The sequence below is a fragment of the Amblyomma maculatum genome, chromosome 10, assembly GCF_055883805.1.
Source record: "Amblyomma maculatum isolate TAMU_Amacu chromosome 10, ASM5588380v1, whole genome shotgun sequence".
Classification (NCBI taxonomy): Eukaryota; Metazoa; Arthropoda; class Arachnida; order Ixodida; family Ixodidae; genus Amblyomma; species Amblyomma maculatum.
Window position 1 is genome coordinate 81482753 of NC_139353.1, and position 16333 is coordinate 81499085.

A 16333-nucleotide genomic window follows, 5' to 3' on the forward strand; every position below is an offset into this window, starting at 1 on the left:
GCAGACTAATGTTTCTGCTTTTTACTAGGCGGTCAAGGCTAACCATTGCTCTCTTTCCCAGAAGCAGGCGTCTCCTAATTTCATGGCTGCAGTCTCCTTCCGAGGTAATCGTGGAGCCCAAGAAGAGAAAATCTCTCACAGCTTCCACTTCTTGTCCCTTGATGCTGCAGCACTTGTTAGAGCAAGACGCCATGATCTTTGTCTTTTTAATGTTCACTTTAAGCCCAAACTTCTCACTCTCTTCTTGTACGTGCATCATAAGTATCTTGAATTCCACTTCAATTTCTGCCATTAATGTGGTATCATCCGCATATCTAAGGTTGTTGATACGTTTTCCAGCAATCTTCACTCCAGCTGAAGACTCGTCCAGACCGGCCTTCCTCATGATGCACTCTGCATATAGGTTAAATAGGTAGGGCGACAGTATGCGATATTTACTTGCTGCCAGAAGACCCTACGTTCGGCAGGAGTGTCGGCAACACAACACGATGATCACGTCTGGATAGAAATAATGCAAACCGACACCACAAAAAATGCACATGGCCCAAGTATTCGGTCATCCTGACTTTGAGTAATATTATAAACAAATCATGAATGGCCCAGTAATCCACGCTATTTGATCAATAAAACCTGCTAACTTTATTCTCATATAATTCATTTGCACATTCTCCTGCGCTTACGTGTCACTGAAAGAAGTGAAACAGCACCTGGGCCTTTGGCGGCGCGTGGCACCCGATGTGTGGACGAGGAAGCTGACCTAGACTGTCGTATTCCCTGCCTGGGCTGTACGAGCTTCGGGTACCGGCTTGACGTCATCTCGGGATCTGGGCCTGGGCCACAACTTCACCCATCGACGCGGGAACTATAGGGTGAGTAGCCTTACGCTTCCAGCGCACAACGCGAGCTAAGGCCAACATTTCTACGGGCGGCACAATTGGCCTCCCGAGACCGCTTAGGGTTAGGAACAAGAACTCGAGCCTGGCATGGCTTCTTTAGTGTTAGAAATGCTTCGAGAACAGCAGGCAGCTGCCATTGTTCTGGCTAGGCCACAGATACCAGCCATTTTGTTTCCAAGGCCCTGGGCTTGGAATTAGATAGTTAATTTTCAGAATGAATGCTTCTCGACGGCCTGCAGTGCACGCGGCTATAGTTTGCGGGCTAAGAACAGCCGTTGCCGTATATAGCAATGCCGCTTCACTTGTTTCGTTAGCGTATCACAACGTATACTTGTCTGTTAGCGCATATATCATTTCTGTGTCAATCCTATAACGATAGCTTGACTGATACCAGTACCTCACACGCCTTTTTCTGAATCCGATGCATGGATGCGCGTCGTGCAATACAGGGCGACGGAGTGAGTTTATTTTCATCGCGTTGTAGACCCCAGCCGGAAATAGACCATAATCAGGCCCAAAAAAAGACACCATGGTGTCCTTATTTTTACTTCGACATGGCGTTGTCACACGTTGACCAGAAATGCACGTCTTTGGGAAAGCGCCACTTTTTACCCACCTGTTGTAAGGGGAGAGAGGTAAGCTCTGAAAATGAGTGTGGTGCGCAATGGCAAATTGGCTCTTTAACGCATGCACTCTTAGGTGTGAAATTGAAGAGCCACCTAATTAGGACCTAATAAAGCAAGCACTGTCGCAACGACACGTCGTGGGGGCCGCCAGGGATTTTTATAAAAAGGGGTATATTGAATCATTAGTTGTCAGGAACCGGCAAAAAGGAGCGGAAAAAGAAGTGTCTACATTGCTCCCCGCATGTAAAGTGGTCCTGCAAATACGTGCCGCCGATATCGTGCAACCACTTTTGCCGAAAACTGCAGCCTTCATACCTAGATTTTCAAACCGCTAATGAAATCATCGGTGGGAAGGAATTGAACGGAAGCCCCTTCTAAGACCGGCTTCTACCCATATTGATCATTTGTGTTCGCGCCCCGCAGGATATGCTCCCTTCAATGAAATCTTGAGTGTCTCAAAAAGGCCCCCTGCTTTCAAACCACAGCCCATTGCGCGTTCGCATCTCGCAAGTGTGAGTCCCATACGCTCCTTTATGTGCTAACCAGCCTGAATTTTAGAAACCGCGCCTCGGCGGCTTAGTAGTTGGGGTTCTTGACTTCTTTAAGAGCAACTCCCGTGGCGTTGACATCATCTTGAGGTAATCAAGGCATTACATTTCTCGATGTGTCCTAGCGTCGAAGAGACCGAAATGTGTTTCGAAATTTCGAGAGCTATTTTTAAAATGAAAGAACAACAAATCTAAACCGAAACTAGTTTCATGGCCAGAAGCAAAGTTCTACTTGACGGAATGGAGACGGCGTAGCCAGTATTCGGAAAACACTCGCACGCTCATTATATGGTGTAAATAAATCTAGGAATCATAACGCAGTGCATAGAATGCCTGAGATAGCCTAATACAGGCCTCGATATGTCATAATCATGCGGAAAATTGGCCGCGAAGCGGGTATACAACGTTTGTGATGTTACAAAGTGTTGCCATCTGATATGGTCATAATTGAGGCCACGCAACGGCACATATTAAAATTAAACTTCGCGCTGATGAATCATTGCACAGCACTCAAATTTGGTAGAATGCATTAGGGCGGAGAGGAAACCTCGCAGTAAACTTTGACCAGAATATGCAAATGCCTAAAAACTTTCGCAGTTGCCCTTTAAACCAGTTGCGCAAGATTCAATACCAGCCATTGCGGCCGCTCATCGCTTGAAGTGAAAAGCAGGACGCCTGAGTACTGGGCGATACCACAACAGGTTAAAGAATAGCAGGGGGCCGAATTTTCCCGAGTTCTTTGTTACGGCGTCCGTGACAGTCCGATTCAATATAGGACGTAAAACCAATTGTATACCGCATGCTCTTGATACTTCGATATTACTCGGCTTTGCATTCAAGCTTGAGGCAATAACCAATGTTCCATGCGATGTAACTTTCCAGAGCTGCGTAACAGGATTGCGGCTTTGATAACTCTCATGCGTCTGTGAAGGGGAAGACTTCGTCAAAAAGATCTTCGAGTGCATAGCTCCCCCCCCCCCCCCCCCTTCCCTCTCCCCCCCTTCCCTCTCCCCCGCTCCTGCGCCATTTGAGTAGGTACCAAAAACGCACTTTGGAAAGTTAATATAAAGTAGGCTTCGCTTCCATGCAAGGTCGCTGATGCCCCTACGTCGCATGCATGTTATAAAGCTGAGGTCGCCGTGGACGTGCAGCGGGTATAATGTGGCATTCGGCACTCTACTTAAGCTATATCAGCCTCCCCACATTCCCACTCATCGTGGTGCCGGCAATGACTTTCAAGTTTAAGCTTACACCACCTTCATTTCCCCCGCGCCTTATGTACAGGATGCAAAGCGAGATATATGCAAAGCACCAGAGCAAAGAAACACAAGCCGAGCGCTGTCATATATTTCTCAGGAGCCAAAACTACGATTAGTCACTTCTTGGCCTAAATGACTATCTCTCCACCACGTAGAGCCGAACATTTGTAGAATTCATCTTCATATCTTCTGTTGCATAGCTATTAAAAGCACTGAATGACGTTGAATCTTCACCACTGCTCTCTCTACAGCTGCCAGCTTGCAGTCAGTCGCTACTTGATTTCTAGAACAGAGCTAGAGGAGATCTTCCATGGGGTATCACGTCAACAAATCGAAACCCCTCCTCGCATGACTTGAGCCAAAAATATGATGAGCAAACTTTTCAGCAGAGGATCATCAGGCAGGAAAAGCTAACTATGGGCTCTAAATATCGATTGTCGTCGTCAAGGCCACAGTGAAAGAAGCATTCTTGAAAGTCGCCGTTTGTGCATCTAGACTTGTCTTGGTGCTTGGCAGGGATCAGGGGTACTTAAATGTTTTACATTACAGTGGGTCTGCCAGTGACACAGATAACTAAAGCTGTCTGCAGGAGCTCAACTGGCAAATTCTGTTCTATGAAGATCTGTTCGATACGAACATTATTTGTACTAAATTAGGATGCCTAGAAAATCTCTTCGCAATAGAAATGTACGCGTACCGTTAATCGGCGAAATTCAGGATATATCATTAACCAGAGCAAAGGTACATATCATACAATTCTGCCTTGTCCTGCATTATCTTGGAATTGTTTGCAACGAGGGGTAAGATGTGTGCTTGCACAAGCGGTTAGCTAACAAAATAAAATTAGCTTATGGTAAATTAAAAATGACAGTGGACAGAATGACGGGGCAAAATCAGTTTGACCTTTTAATGTCGGGCTCTGAAAAAGAGAAACCAGGACCATATATAGGAGCGCTTTGAAGGACTGCATTTAGACTTTTCTACGCTAGGTTAAAATAGCTTTATTGTAACAGAAATAAAGCAGCTGACAGCACATCCATGCAGAGCAGTGAACACGGGACACCTTTTGAGGCGCAGCCCTAGAGGAAGTAACGTAAATCATTTCGCACATTGAACACATTCCGTTCCAACCAACTCATTCCAGGAAGAAATGTAGCAGATGATGTCTCGTCAGCTTTTAAATTCCTCAAAGACTCAAAGCTTCTGAACAAGGTATTTGCTAAAACCAGTAAGGAATGAAATAAACCGCCCAGTTAAGTCGTGGGTACTGCTTCAAATTATTATTTCTTGTCAGTGTTGCAAACGTGTAAGTAAAAAACACTTTACTTCTTTTTTTGTCTTTCTCGGTCTTGATGCTTTTCTTTGCCTATGAGCAGAAGTGTAATATATTTATGTAGTTTATGTATTCCCTATTTCACGATCCCCCCCCCCCTTTCCTCCCGTTACCCACAACCCGAACGGTATTTCTTTGGCACTTAGGGCTCTCTGATAAATAAGTCAATAAATAAATATCTTCGCTATCGGCGCATGAACTTGACGAAAAATGTACCCTGTGCATTTGCGTGCGTCTCTAACGTCTCCGTTTCCATTCCCGGACTTTAAATATAAGCTTTCTTATTTTGCGCTCTTCGTGATAGAATAAAGAAGTAACGCTTTCGGTGACATAAGCCGTTCACGCGTATGTATAAATTTGACAAATATTTTCGCATTGACACTCTTGCAGATTGCAAATCTTGAGGGCAAGGATGGGGCGGACGGCGCTAGCAGTTATTCTGCTGGCGACATCGCTGGCCTTCGTTAGCGGTGAGTGCTTTTGTTTTCCTGCTGCACAGTGGTTATGAAAGAAGTTAAGATGGATGCATTTTCGAGTGGAAGTGTGCAAACAGATATAGGTGGCCATTCAACCGCTCACTATAGTCTTACGAACAGTAGTGTGCGTATAATACAGTCTGCCGCAAGATAATGACATATGCGAGTTAGTGCTCCACGATCTGGGAACCCTCTCAAAGTTCAAAAAGAGCAAGCAAGGCAATTCATGGGTATTTTTAAAAATGCAGCGCTTAAGAGCAGGGTTCATCTACTCTTCGAAACACTACAGGGCAAAAAGAACACTCAACACAATAAAGGAGTTAAAACTCTGGTACGTAGCTCTAAAGACGACTGGCGGACCTACATAATTTCTCCTTCCGAGAATACCTCAGCCTATTCTGTCCTCATCAGTTCCTTTATGCACGACAATATTACAATTCTGCTTTAGATTGGTGCACATCCGAACACACAATATTTTGCTTAGTAGTGAAATGGAGTATCGTTTAAGCAATGTTATTCTTGAGGTCTAATATTAGGCCAACAGGCACTCTAATAAGCCCGTGTATCTTCTATGTTGGTTTGTGGGGGTTAAAGGCCCACTGTCCACCCTCCGGTCGAAAATATTTTCTTCCTCGGTGACTATGAGGCTTCGCCCCTAGAACGCAAGGCCGCAAAATGTTTTTGAAAAGAGTAACTAATAACGCAGTTACAGCCACCGCAATCACCCGATTCTGTCATGCCTCTCTCCTTCCGTTCCCTAGCAAAGGTTTTCACTCTCCTGCCCGAGGTCGTCTAGCCTCCGCAATACAAATTCCCCTTCCTCCTCCGCGTTTGGCGGGAGGTGGGGCGTGGCTCTCCGCGAGCGCGAAAAAAAAAAAAAAAAGAAACGGTCGAGGGAGTGCGCGCCGCTGGATTCAGTCGGGCCGTGGCGAGGGAAAAGCGCGCTGCGAGCGGTAGACATCCATCCTTCTCCCGTCAGTCAGCGAGACGGACCAATGGACATCGTTCGCGGTACGTACGTCATTGCTGTGGCCCGTCGGGCCAGCGCAGGAAACGGGGAAGCTGGCTTCCCGGGGGAGAGCATGAGAGAGCTTTGAATTGTATTTTCGATGCTTTGCGGCGCGCATGTCACTGTAGCATTTTGCACAGACTATCTCCGGTACCTGATCGAAACACTGGGCTCCTTTGCTTAAAAGGACCTTCCCTAGACAGTGGCCCTTTAACGTCCCAAAGCGACTAGGGCTATGAGAGGCTCCGTGTGGAAGACTCCGGAAATTTTGACCACCTGGGGTTCTTTAACGTGTACTGACATCGCACAGCACACGGGCGCCTTGCTTTTCGCCTCCACCGAAAAGCAGCCGCCGAGGCCGGGATTCGATCCCGCGTCCTATTCGAGCGCCGTAACCACTGCACCACCCCGGCGGGGTGTATGTCTTCTATGTGCTCTATCACATGAACCTAGGGCTTATAAAATATCCTTCGTGCCTTTCGGAAGGCAATGCTTCTGTGCGTTAATCCCCCCTGCTAGAATAATTGGAGAACGGTTCTCTGACGAAATTTCACAGAAAAAATATAGAAGTAGGTGGAGACAATAGCCACCACCGCTGTTTGCCGCCTGCATTTGGGTTCAAAATAGACGATCGAATAATCTTGAATAAGATCACCTATAGGCGCCCTCGTCTGGCTTTTGAAATATTCGGTAAACACTCAAGCCATCCTTCAAGCTTCCAATATCTGGTCCATGCATAGAACGTGCCTTCTTCGGTTTCGTCCTTGGGGCTTCGCAATGGCTGCTAGTTCCCGAATCCATGACTCAAAATGTCTGTTGCCTGAGGACTTTTAAACTCGAATCATTCTAGAAGTACCACAAGTGAAGCAAATTAGGAACAATGCAATGTAATTTGCACGCCATGCCAGAAGAATAAAAATATGTTCAGCTATGATTCGCTTTATATCGCGAACGTTTCTAGTGAGAGCCGATTTAATGTGCAGTGTGCGGTACTTGTTTTTTGTTTTTGTGTGCGTATAACTGAACAGCTACAGTAAACAGCTGCGCGCTATATGCTGTGCTGAGAACAGCAAGGATGGCCGATGTCCTTCCACTGGTTAATTTCATTTGCTCTTTACTAGCACAGCAATGAATCTCTACGTCCGCGATGACTGCCCTTTTGGTGAGTGCAGAGGTGGCTTTCTTTGTTGGCCTCAGCATCTGCAAAAGCGCTTCTGATGCGTGCGCGCTGCGTTGCACGCCCTGCTCTTGGCTCTAAGGTAAACATTGCGAAGGTTCTCACATCGCATCAAATCTGGGTTCCACCATTCATATACAAATCTTTATCGCATCTTGGCATGCTTGGGAGCTTCAACATTGTGTCGAGTGAGGCTCCCATCGTCGGCGTCTTCTTGAGTTAGGTCGCGCGGTGACACTGGTAATACGCCAGACATGTCGTCCGAATACATTTAATATTCGCTCAAGAGGGGCTCTCTAAACACCCCTGACAATAAACCGAGCACAACCAGGTTGCAAATTTTAAATTCGTAGCAAATCAGTTATTGATACCTGTAATTATGAGCCTGACATGAAGGCATGAGTGGGAAACGACCGTACCAAATGGACTTCCTCCATTACGGCGTCTCGTAGCCTGAGCATCTTTGGGACGTTGATCCCCACAAACCAACCTTTCCTTGTTTTCCAGGTCAGTACCGGCGATACCGCCGACGTGACTACGGCTACCCGGAAAGGCACAGAATGGACTTCCAGCTTCGCGACATCATTGACTCCGACACACCTGTGGTCTCCAATGACGTCGACCGCAAGCCGGGCAGTGTGTTCGTGGAAGAGATGTCCAACAGCTACGTTCTGGGTGGAAGGAAGCATCGACGCAGTCGCTTCAGGCTTGTCGATCCCGCTGATGGCAGCAATGCACAAGCAGGTGATGAACCAGTCAAGGGTCAAAGGGTAGTAGACCAAAATGCGCAAGTGTTACTCAAATACAACTTGGCCTCCAAACTGGTTTCAAAGTTTCGCATTTTCATTAGTATTTATAAGATATTAGCTTACTTTTTGCTAGATAATCTCGTTTTGGCTGTCCATTTTTATCTTTTTGTCTAGAACTTATACAACGTAATATGTACTGTACTGAAGCTACAAATGCTAGTCGCTGCCTAAAAGGAATGAAACAGAGCTAGGAACACGAGGCAAGTATGCAGACACCCTTGCGCTTGTCCCGTCTCCCTAGCGCTGTTTCATTCCTTTTCGTCGGCATGTATCAACCAGTCTGAATTCGCTATCTGCTAGTCGCTACGTTTGCACTTGGAGCATATAGCGAGGAATCTAACGTAGTTATTGAAGCAGTGTCCAAGAGTCACATGCCAGCTGTACAATAATACTGCTGAAAAACGACAAGTGTTGACTCTGGCAGCAAATGAATCGAAACATTACATAATTCTGGTGATGCGTCGGCAGCTATGTAATGAATTTTTTTTTTTTTCGCGCACAAAAGGGTGATAATGTTCTTTACCAATCTTTATTCTTAATCGCATTTCTGCAATGCAACCAGCATCCACAACTAAACGTGCAAAATGCAACTTTTCTTTACCATTGTCATTCCCGGGAGATAAAAATAAACCTACTATCGGCGTGTCCTTGGAATGGCTATTAAAAACAACAGTCGAGCCCTAGAGCATAGTGGCTTTTTTTGTCATTTATATCAAGTGCAGCAGCCATTACAGCATAGCAGAATATCCTGACTATTGTCACAAACCGTGTCGGCAATACTACGTTTCTTATTTACTAGCTCCGTTCTTCAGCTTTACGGTTCCCTATCAGTGGTCCACCATTTCGGATCGAGGAAAAGATTGGGAATTTGTGCAGTCAGAGGTCTTCTTCGCAGCCACTGAACGTTCAATGCTCCCGATTTCAACCTTTCCTGTTGTTCCTATCCGCACTTAATTAATCTCACGAAGTGACAATTGCGGCGTCTGGAACTGTTCACAACGTTGAGGGTTACTGCACTAAACTTATTTAGCCTTAGTCAGTAGGCGTCATAATGCCGCAAACTAGGAAGATGAAAGGAGAGAGGTCTAATCAAAATTTGTAATAGGACCCCACTTTAGGCGTTCGACTTAGTAGAATAGCTCGGAAGATCGCAGCGAGAACTTTCACAGAGACAGGTATTACCTCCGTAATTGTCTCTTTCTCTTCACTCGGAGCTCTTCTGCTTATCGTGCTTCACAGTTATGTACTATGAGCGGACAGGAGTAAGGGTCGTGTGAAACTGTTTAGGATATCGTCTATGTTATATCACTTCATAGCTTTCGCCGTGGCGACTGTGACAACACATGCCTTCTCACAGCCCCTTTCCTCGTGTTGAAGCTGGATACGATGCCGGTAGACTCGATCATGGTGAGCATACTTCAAAATTAGAAAGCGGCCGTTCCTAGCTGAAATGCTACGGTACCGTTCGCGACAAACACAGCCGTGCGAAAAAAATTCAACACCAGGTTTACCTCAAAAGCGCTGCTTTCTCTTTCATTACAGCCATGTCATCTCTAGAATATGTCTCTAAGTTGTTGTTGTTTTTTATCAACAATCTTCTTTGTGAATAAATATGCCCACTTTCCCGCGTTTTCATCGCGTTAAGCGTGCTGGATCCTCTCGGAAAGTAATGTAAAATGAGGACACAGTGCATTTATGACCTCATGAAATCAATACATCCCAAGTCTCCGAGTGCCCTTTGACCACACTGAGAAGATTCCCGCGATTTTATATCACCTTAAACAGTGTTGCACAATGTTAGGGTGAGCACAAAACGAGACGGTCGCTGTCTTCCAAGCGCCGTTGCGTCCGACAATGCCTTATATCACAACAAAGGGGAGCCTATATTGAACCTTCTAGAAGGAGTGTTCAACATGGCCTGCCACTTAGCTTCATCGCTTTTGGCAGCCTGAACGTAACGGAGGCGCTTTTAAAAGAGCGGCCACGTGCTCGCGTGTTCTGTCTAAGAATGACGACCCTGTACAAGCATCCGCCGTGTCTATCAGAGCATAATTAGTGTGCGCAAATGTTATGAAGTCTACCACGTGGTCCATCTTAACTAGGGAATTTTGGTTTCCTGATGGGCACATGTACCCACTTACAAAAGTGGTACGGGATAGGACCATATTATCGTTATTAGCTGGGGTGATATGTGAATTTTAAAGGAGTGGGGACTCAGTGACTGAATAGCGTCCTTTCAAACTCAGCAGTGTGGCTACAAAGTAAACCTGTACAACTTTAATAGAACGTCCGCAGTTAAGGGGTCATGACATCAATTTTGGAATAAATCTGTTTATTACACCTTATTCCTTATTTACAAAGAAACTAAACCTCGAAAGTTTCTGCTGCATCGGTGCTGCAGGTATTTTTAAAACTAGCATTTTAGTTTCTACGTGAAGAGCTTGCTTATCTGGCAACCGGTGCTGTCAGTGTTGGCATAGGCCAATTCCGCGTCGTCTCCTGCATGTTCTGTACACAAGTAGCGTCAATCGCCGTTAGGCCTGTTGTGTGATTGTTCCCGTGCTGTCGTGTACCGCGCTGTCGTGCCGGGAGGCAGAGAGAGCGAGCCAGGCAACCACGCTGCTCCAGAACCAAACACAAACTGATGTATTACAATCCCCATTGGGTGCGCTTCAGCTTAGAGGGCACCACTATTAATTTCATAGGTGGCGACCCCAACATCTCCCCCCCCCCCCCCCTCAGTCACAAGTTCAAGTGGTCCCGTGGTACTACACGGCGGCCACTACGGGTAAACACAAGACCATCATCAGGACGTGAAGGTCCCGCTGTAACAGGCGGCGGATCAGGTGCTACTACCTTTTTAGTCAGCGGTGAGGCTGGAGAAGTACGGGATCTGCTGCCCTCAGCACAAAGGAAACAAGGTGTCGACGATTCCGCTGCAGAATCGTTCCTCGCTCCACTTCGACGACGAAGGACCTAGAACGCTATGCCTTGCTCGGAACTGTAGCACGCACCTGGTCGGGCCGAACCCAGACCTGCTCACCGGACTGAAGTGATGGCAGATCCTTGACGCGATGATGTCGGTTGAAATCCTTTGCAGTCCTTTCCTTGTAAGAATCATCTCTGAGGGCTACCTGCTCCCTTTCGGGCCGGTGTGGACGAAGCTTTTCATCCGGCTATCGGCTCGAGTTCTCAGTTGCCTTCCCATTAGGAGCTGAGCCGGACTGATGCCACTCACACCTGGTGTATCCCTATAGCTGAGAAGGGCAAAGTAAAGATCTTTTGCCTTACGGAAGATGTCTTTCACAGTCCGGATCATTCGCTCTGCCTCTCCGTTAGAATGTGGGTAATGGAGGCTACTGGTGATGTGGTCGAAACCATAAGATGCAGCGAATGCGGCATATTCGCGTGAAGAAAATGGCGGACCATTGTCTGAATTACCTGTTGCGGTATTCCATGACGGGAGAATAGGATTTGAGCGCCTCAATGACCACTGGAGTTGTACTTTCCAGTGTCATCAACTCTGGGACCGGGAGTAGTAGTCCGCTACCATCAAGAAGTTTTGAGAATTGTGGTGAAAGAGGTCAATGCCCAGAACTTCCAGGGACGACCAGGGAGGTTTGTAGGAAGGAGTGGTTCCGCTGAATTCACTCGAGTAAGGGCTCACCTTTCACAGCTTGTCACGAGTGAGGTTATCTCCGGGATTGGTATCCGTCGAGGTGCCCTGAGTGAGAACGGCAAGACATCTTGTTTCAAGCGAATGGTGTACTCATCTCGAAGAGTGCTGAGGCCACGGAGCAGTTCAGCATGAAGCGTTGGCTCAGGAGTGTTGACAATACCCAAATATTTAACGACTTCAAGAGCTTGGATGGCTGGTAGACCCAGTAAAGGTACTGAAAGTGACTCAATGACGTAAAGACGCTAGAAGCTGGTCTTCCCTTGCCAAGATAGATGTGCCAAATACGAAACCCGTACACGCAGAGGTTGGCCACCGGGCCCTGTCAAAATAGCGTCTACCTTGGCGAGCTCAGCCGGGACTGCAGGGAAGTCATTTTGTACTGCAGAAACCTCGGCCCCTGATTCTATTTTGAACTGTGTTGTGTAGTTGTCGACTGTGACATCCATATACTTGGCTTTAACTGACGTCTCGAGAGCGTGAGTTTGAATAGCATTGAGTTTGGCCTGCCTCGACGTCCTGGAGCGGCAAACTTCAGCAAAATGACCTTTCTTACCGCAGCAGTTGGAGATAGAGCTCTTTTATTGGCACTCTAAGTGCGGGGACAGGTAGGTCACCGCCGGTTGCGGCAGGGGCTAGCCTGTCCAAATTTTTATCTGTTGTCGGCCGTCACTGCACCCGCCACCGCTTCGGTGGTGGATGATGGTTTTTGTTGCGGCGCGCGTCTTTCTCTCCCTCTTCCTTTTCTTTCTTCTCTATTTTCTCTTCTGTCTGCACGAGGCAGCGGAGGTGGCTCAGCTACAGAGCCAGTAGCAGGCCCGCGCATTTTCTTTTCCTTGCTCCTACAGCCACAAGAACAACAGCGTGCATGATAAACGCGGCCGCAGAAGAAACAGACCGGAATGCCATGATAGCGTTCTGACTTCACGTCCATTGAGCGGGTTCTGGTGTCGGCCGGCCGTCGCAAGTCGCAGCATCAATGTTGACCATTCCTTGCGCGGTAGCCTGTGCGAGTGAGCGTTCCTTGTCCGCTTTCCCGGACTAACGAGCTTACGTACAAGCTTATTTGAGAGTTAGCTGCGGGGAGCAGCAAAGCTTATCGGAGAGACACGTGTCGAGCAATCCAACGAAAAACCTGTCGCGGACCAAGCGTTCTTCCACCGCCGGTGCCGGGTAGTTGCAACGTTTGACTAACTTGAACAGTTTGTCGTAAAATGCGTCAGCACTCTCACCATGTTGTTGAACGCGCTTGTGAAAGCAAAACGACTCATATAGATCATTACAGAGATGCGCGAAGTGCTCGGAGAAGCGTTTAACAACTGCGTCGTAGGAGGCTAACGCAGCAGCGTCGAGTGAAAAAGTTCCTAGCAGCGAGTAAGCTTCCGGGCCAGTACAGTACAGAAGCGTACGTACATGGGAGTTAAAGGTTCCAGGCCACAGGTTTTGCTTCTGGTCAGCATATTCTGACACGTGAGATCCCATTAAAGCTATAAATTATGTCAGAGGTTAGAATAATGCTTCATCTACCCTCCACATGTATTTTGAGATTTGGGGCCGTCATAGCTGCCTGACTATACTGCTCAGAAGCAGACCCTGTGGCCTGGGAACTTTTGACCACCGCTGTACTTGCATGGCTTGCGGAGCGTTCCGTAGTGCGGAGACAGTGCCATAGTCTTCGAAGCAGACTTCCATGAAGACCAACTTGCAGGGTTGCAGAAATTGAACGCGTCTGGCGGTTGCAGAGTGAGTCCTAGCCACTGGGCCTGCTGGGCACTTTCGTTCGGGAGCATCTTTTTGCCGTTGATGGTCGTTGGGAGCTGCTTTAAGACGAGTCTTCCATGCTGCTGTCACTTCGGACACCACGTTGTGTGAGCGTTCCCGTGCTGTCTTGCCGGGAGACAGAGAGAACCAGGCAACCACGCCGCTCCAGAACCAAACCCGAACTGATTTATTACAATCCCCCCTAGCTGCACTTCAGCTTAGAGGGCGTTACTATTAAGTTCATAGGTGGCTACCCCAACAAGGCCAAGCCGCTGTAATTTCGGCCAAACAATATTCATCCTACTTATTATTACGCAAACGGAGCTTCTCGTCGATCTCTGTTAGCGCTTTTAACCTAAGAAATGGCGATATCTGTGGACGGTATTAAGGTGCACGTCGGCGCCCAAGTACGAAAGGCGCACTCACTCGCTCGAACAGCGTACACGTTGTACTCTGAAACACGTCTCAAAAGCAGCTCATAAAATCCGCTGTGTATAGAGCACCGCCTAGCGGCACTTTTGTACGATAAGCGGATGCCACCCGACCGCGCAGCAGCGTATTGTAAGGGCGCGGCGTACCACATCGAGGCACCCAATACCCTTAGCAGCATCGTTTAGGCTGCTCGCCGACGGTCTCAAGTCAAGCCCTGGTCGCATCATGAAAACAGACAATACCCTTACGATGCTTACAGCACCAGATGCCACAAGCTTACAGCAACGGCGCTCGCGAACGCTAAGGACGACGGTACTCTGCCTGCCTGCATCTCCCTAATCGTCACTAGGCCTAAATTTGGATCGCATCGAAGCCACAGCGGACGGCACTTTGTAATAGACCAGTGAGACATTTTAATAAATGGACCACTCAGTCATGAAACTTCTTTAGTCTCAACCCCCCTGTTTCGTAGTAAAGGAAATTATTTCCGGTGACGCCTTATCAGTGGCGTTAGCGAACGAGAACACGGGCACCGCACCGGCTGTGAGCAACTCCCACCGTATGGGTGGGTACTTCACAAGAACCATTCATATTTGAAACTCCTTTTCCGAGGGCCGATAATTATTACGAGAAAAACAACTTTTAGCAAGCTTTTCTACACTGGCGTAAGAAATCAGCCGTATCGCTGGCGCGGACGGCTTGCGCCGAGGGCACAGTCGGCGCAGCGGTGTTTACGGTGGTGGGGTAGTGCTGCCACGGGCAATGACGGCGGTCGCACTGAAGGTGGATGTCTGGGCAAGAACTGAATCGCGCATCAATACAATCTGTTCTATTTTTAGAAACATGCTGAGTACACTCATTGGGCAAGCGCGAACACAGTAGTGTATCGGCAGCTTATCGGCGCCAGCACAGCAGCAAACGACGCGGCGTCAGTTAGTGACGTCACCAGTCGTCTCAACATGGCAGTCGCTGTCGGTGGGAGGACCTCGTTGTCTCAACTTCAGTCACTACATTTGAAATAAAAAATGCTTCTAGGGCTGTCAACTTTCGGAAATAAAAAAATAATGTCCTCTATTAAATACCGGACTACAAAAATGCAATATATTGGAGGATCATGGCATGACACTTTTAAGGAAACATTTGTGCCTATTGGTTGTGTACGTGGCCAGGACCACTGCTTGCCATCAGCAGTCACTCTTAACAGTTATGTCTCCAACTACGAAGTTCCAGTGAAATCTCTATATCCTTCTTTGGCAAACCGATGGTTGCTCAAACGCGCATTTTAACACGTAACGACTCCTTTACTACAAATGGTAAACCATCTTGAGACATTCCCTTTACCCATCGGAAAAGTAGAGTCAACGTCTAGGTTCGGAATTAGAGGTCTCATTTTGAAGGCCATTTCTTAACTAGACTGCAGTAACGTCGTCAGAAGGTCGAGTACGGCGAGCATGGACCACAAGTACCTTCAGCTAGCGATCACGTATATTTGCCGATGCTATCGATATCATCCTATAGCGAGTTTGTGCCGAGTAGAATGAAAAATTCTCCGTGTGCAGTATAGGCTTTTAGCAATATGTACCTGTTTTACTTTACTATGTAGGCCACCAGACCGAGCCAGAGCATTAAATATATACGCTGAAAGAAATTTTTGATGAATTTGGCGAATTTGGCCGAAATGTTCTTATATAACTTTACGTCGCGGTCTCCGTATTTTTGGAGGGTTCCGTCTCCACATTTAATTTATTCATCTTCGAAAATATCCCTGTGTGGCAATTGTATAACAGTTTATGATCACTCGTTCACACTTGAGCATTCGGTGAAAAAAGCGAGCGAAAACCGCTGCCGCGGCAGAGAATCCGCCGGAACTCTCGGCGGTAAACCAATTCGGTTCGGGACCGATCTGGCCGCCAGATTTTATCTGCCGAATTCCATCAGCCAATAGGAAGGCAAGGAAGCTGAGTGGGCGCGGCTCGCGGCGTCGACCGGTTAGCATCCCTTAGGGGCCAACATGACAACAGTGCTCGCAATCGACCATCGACTCACAATAAGCGACGGCCACAGCCGAAATGCTTTCGACGCCGTCACGCCATGAAGCTATATCGTGTGCACTAGGACAAGCGTCACCCCGAATACAAAAGCAATGTGTTGAAGTGTGACAGTTGGAATATGATCGACGCTGTCCTTGGTATGAGCGGCAAGCATGCCCTGTTTGTTTAAGATGTCTTCAAATAGCCCGTTGAAGCTCTTGTTGCCACAGTACGTGGGTCATATGTGCCATGATTTAGTGAACAATTGAATGATAATGCGTTTTTCCTTCGGTACTTAGCA

General features: G+C 47.4%; 1 pseudogene; it reads right to left on the reverse strand.

Moving 5' to 3' along the window:
• Positions 1-10875: 10875 nt before the first annotated feature.
• On the reverse strand, positions 10876-11552 carry LOC146176862 (uncharacterized; annotated as a pseudogene).
• Positions 11553-16333: the final 4781 nt, after the last annotated feature.